The following is a 5,075-nucleotide window of genomic DNA, read 5'->3' as shown; positions in this document are numbered from 1 at the left end:
GAACTAGAACTGAACTAGAACTGAACTAGAACTGAACTAGAACTGAAATAGAACTGAACTAGAACTGAACTAGAACTGAACTAGAACTAAACTAGAACTGAACTAGAAATGAACTAGAACTGAACTGAACTAGAACTGAAATGAACTAGAACTGAACCAGAACTGAAGTAGAATTGAACTAGAACTGAACTAGAACTAACTAGAACTGAACTAGAACTGAACTAGAACTGAACTAGAACTGAACTAGAACTGAACTAGAACTGAACTAGAACTGAACTAGAACTGAACTAGAACTGAACTAGAACTGAACTAGAACTGAACTAGAACTGAACTAGAACTGAACTAGAACTAGAACTGAACTAGAACTGAACTAGAACTGAACTAGAACTGAACTAGAACTGAACTAGAACTGAAGTAGAACTGAACTAGAACTGAACTAGAACTGAACTAGAACTGAACTAGAACTGAACTAGAACTGAACTAGAACTGAAATGAACTAGAACTGAATTAGAACAGAACTAGAACTGAACAAAAACTGAACTAGAACTGAACTAGAACTGAACTTGAATTAGAACTGAACTTAAACTGAACTAGAACTAAGCTAGAAATAAACTTAAACTGAATTAGAACAGAATAGTTACCTAGAAGAAATAATATACATTTAACTTAACTAGAATGTAATTTATAATTGATAGTCTAGCTTCTTAGGTAGCTAGATTATATTCACTATAGCAAACTCAAAAATTGTTCATAATTTCACAACTATTTCTTGCTCTCAACACCAATTTCACGTAAAATTCCACTTATCTCATACTAACCTCATCACGGCGCACTAATGAAACGTCATGCAAGAGCTCTTTTATAAAAGGAAGAAATTCACTATCATTTATATCTTTAACAAGCTCTGAAACCACAGGCCAATAAGTTTCCACTTTAAGAGAACCCCGCAGATGGATGTATACAGGTTCAAAGGAGCCCAAAAAGCAGAAACGTTTCAATTTTTGTTTGGAATCCATTTTAAGTAGCAAATTAGTAGTAAACTTCTTCTAAAGGAGAATTTCTTCTAGCAAGCACAACTAAAAGAGTAATAAAACAAAATATGATTAGATTTAACGAAACGCAACAATTTTTACCTAGAGTAGACAAAAAGATATCAAAAGCATTTTTACCTTGTACGCCTGAAGACCAAAAACAAAATGTGCTTTTTAACAAAAATTGAAAACAAAAATGACAAAAAATAATTCGCAAAACACAAGCAGAGCAAGGAATTCAAATGAGCGACTTTGAATGAACAGTAAACGCCACTACAAAAACAACAAAAAAACTAAAAACACTGTGAAGAGGAAGAAGCAGCAACAATAACTACAAAAACAATTCACAGAAACAAAAATTTATTTGAACAAAATGCTTTGCGGACTTTTTCAATTCATAAATGGGGCGCTGCCTCTTCTTTAATGGGTTTTGTTGTTGCTGTTTTTGTACTGTTTTTGTGGTTATTACTGTCGCTGCTGCTAATGAAGATGATTTCTTGTTGTAGCTACAATTCTTTTTAATTTCGTGTTTAAATTATATTTCTAATGTCTCACTCAAATGCGTTTCAATTTGATTTCTTTTACTTTTAGAGTTTTGCTTCAATCGCTACTTCCACAATAGTTAAATTCTTCTTGTATTTCATTGTCCAAATTCCGCTACTTTTTCTTTTTTGTTTTCGTTTTTTGTCTGTCTTTTCAAACAAATTTCCAACTCACCGTAATTGTTTCTTTCTTCCACGGTACTAAAAAGGGGTTGTGGTTGTTGTTTTTGGAAAATAAAAAAAATTAAGAAAAATTTTAATTAGAAATGTTTAAGTTTGCAACAAGTATCTATATTAAAATTGTCTTACTTACTACTTTCTTTTTGCTATTCTTTGCAATTTTGTATTAATTTATTTGTAAAATTTTATTATTTTTCGATTGTTTATATTTTTCGTTTGCTGAACGTAGTGAAAAAAAATGTTTGTATACTGACTGACGGACAACAAGAAAAAGATGATACAAGAAAACAACAACAAAAATAAATAAACAAATCAACGTCGGAGTGTTGCCAGATGAATGTCGAAAGAAAAATGCTGAATAAACAAAATCCATTTAGATTTTTAAGCAATTTCTAATTGGTTTAAAAGTATGTTTTATTAAAATGATTATATCTCGTACAAAAACTTCTTATTTAAATACTTATTCTGGAAAATAATATTCTGAATGGAATTAAAATTTTTAAATTTATTGTATTCTCTGAATGGAACAGAATAAAAAAAATATTCTTTGGTAAATGTCACACGTTCAATATATATCGTGATATTTTCTGTATTGTGATATGAATTGAACGTGTATCATGCAATATTGATGGATTGTGTTCCATATAGCAGAAAACCAAAATTTTCTGTAATCCAAAAATCCTATCAATATTTATTGTGATGGATCGTGTTCCATATCACAGAAAACCCCAATTTTCTGTAATCCATATATCCTATCAATATTTATTATGGATCACGTGATACATATTGAACGTGTAGTATGATTTGTAATATCAATCACGATTTTACAAATGTAAATTTGGAAAAATTAATAATATAAACGAAAAATAAATTAAATATTGTTTGTCAAGTTGATAAAAAATATATAAAACAAATTTCATTTTTTCTATATTTATATTATTTTGGGATTTTCGCTGCATTCATTTAATCATCCACAGACCCATATATGTATGTACCATAAAATATTGCAAATACTGACTTTAAAAATATTCATCAATCCATGTAAATGCGTCGTGATTCAAATTGATCAATATATATTAAACGTGTGCCAGTTACTTCGCTTTTTACATAATCTATACGACCTTATAAACCTTACAAACGATGTTATTCTTAAAATCTTGCCACTAATATTCCATTTTTAATAGTATTGCCATATTGTTTTATCATACAACTTGTAATAGATTAATGAGAATTTTTTGTCCTTAGCAAAGACAACAATCATAGTTAATGTTTAAAATGTGATGCCATATTAATGAACAATTCTTAATTGTGAGAAAAAACAACAACCAAATATAAAAACGAAATTTTCACAAATGAAATAAAAAATATTTTTTATTTTAAATGTTTATGTTTTCAAACAAAAAATACGGATTTTTTGCTTTTCTCCATCCAAATTTTGAAAATAAAATTTTCGATTGAAATTACTAAAAACATAAAAGTCAGTTTTGTTCGAAAACTATAAGAGATACAGCAAAATCAAGCGAAATCTGTGATCACTTTTATTTCCCACTAAAAACCCATATTTTGAGTGAAAAGATAAAAGTCCGTTTTTCTCGAAAACTATAAGAGATACAGCAAAAACAAGTGAAATCTGTGATCACTTTTATTTCCCATTAAAAACCCACATTTTAAGTGAAAACATAAAGGTCCGTTTTTCTCGAAAACTATAAGAGATACAACAAAAACAAGTGAAATCTGTGATCACTTTTAATTCCCATTAAAAACCCATATTTTAAGTGAAAACATGTAAATGCACGAAAACTATTAGAGATACAGCAAAAACAAGCGAAACCTGTGATCACTTTTATTTTCCACTAAAAACCCATATTTTGAGTGAAAACATAAAGGTCCGTTTTTCTCGAAAACTATAAGAGATACAGCAAAAACAAGCGAAATCTGTGATCACTTTTATTTCCCACTAAAACCCCATGTTTTGAGTGAAAAGATAAAAGTCCGTTTTTCTCGAAAACTATAATAGATACAGCAAAAACAAGTGAAATCTGTGATCACTTTTATTTCCCACTAAAAACCCATATTTTAAGTGAAAACATAAAGGTCCGTTTTTCTCGAAAACTATAAAAGATACAGCAAAAACAAGTGAAATCTGTGATCGCTTTTATTTTCCACTAAAATCCCATATTTTGAGTGAAAACATAAAGGTGCGTTTCGAAAACTATAAGATTTACAGCAAAAACAAGTGAAATCTGTGATCACTTTTATTTCCCACTAAGAACCCATATTTTGAGTGAAAACATTAAAGTTCTTTTTTTAGAAAACTATTAGAGATACAGCAAAAACAAGCGAAACCTGTGATCACTTTTATTTTCCACTAAAAACCCCTATTTTGAGTTAAAACATAAAGGTCCGTTTTTCTCGAAAACTATAAGAGATACAGCAAAAACAAGCGAAATCTGTGATCACTTTTATTTCCTACTAAAACCCACATTTTGAGTGAAAACATAAAAGTCCGTTTTTCTCGAAAACTATGAGAGATACAGCAAAAACAAGCGAAATCTGTGATCACTTTTATTTCCCACTAAAAAACCCATATTTTGAGTGAAAACATAAAATTCCGTTTTTCTCGAAAACTATAAGAGATACAGCAAAAACAAGTGAAATCTGTGATCGCTTTTATTTTCCACTAAAATCCCATATTTTGAGTGAAAACATAAAGGTGCGTTTCGAAAACTATAAGATTTACATCTGTGATCACTTTTATTTTGCACTAAAAACCCATATTTTGAGTGAAAACATTAAAGTTCTTTTTTTAGAAAACTATAAGAGATACAGCAAAAACAAGTAAAATCTGTGATCACTTTTATTTCCCACTAAAAACCCATATTTTGAGTGAAAACTTAAAGGTGCGTTTTTCTAGAAAACTGTAAGAGATACAGCAAAAACAAGTGAAATCTGCGATCACTTTTATTTCCCACTAAAAACCCATATTTTGAGTTAAAACATAAAGGTCCGTTTTTCTCGAAAACTATAAGAGATACAGCAAAAACAAGTGAAATCTGTGATCACTTTTATTTCCCACTAAAAACCCATATTTTGAGTGAAAACAAAAGGTGCGTTTTTCTCGAAAACTATAAGAGATACAGCAAAAACAAGCGAAGTCTGTGATCACTTCTATTTCTCACTAAAAGCCCACATTTTGAGTGAAAACATAAAAGTTCGTTTTTCTCGAAAACTATAAGAGATACAGCAAAAACAAGTGACATCTGTGATCACTTTTATTTCCCACTAAAAACCTATATTTTGAGTGAAAACATAAAGGTGCGTT

General features: G+C 29.6%; 1 long non-coding RNA gene across 1 annotated transcript; it reads right to left on the bottom strand.

Moving 5' to 3' along the window:
• Nucleotides 1-800: 800 nt before the first annotated feature.
• Nucleotides 801-2,020, bottom strand: LOC124418873. Its single transcript, XR_006940273.1, has 3 exons — nucleotides 1,887-2,020; nucleotides 1,749-1,774; nucleotides 801-1,076 (listed from the first exon to the last, which is right to left on the bottom strand). It is a non-coding gene; the product is annotated as an uncharacterized LOC124418873 (long non-coding RNA).
• Between the last annotated feature and the right edge of the window lie 3,055 nt (nucleotides 2,021-5,075).

The sequence above is a fragment of the Lucilia cuprina genome, chromosome 3 (assembly GCF_022045245.1).
Source record: "Lucilia cuprina isolate Lc7/37 chromosome 3, ASM2204524v1, whole genome shotgun sequence".
Lineage (NCBI taxonomy): Eukaryota > Metazoa > Arthropoda > Insecta > Diptera > Calliphoridae > Lucilia > Lucilia cuprina.
Note: the sequence above shows the minus strand (reverse complement) of the source record. Positions and strands in the feature narration are given on the sequence as shown.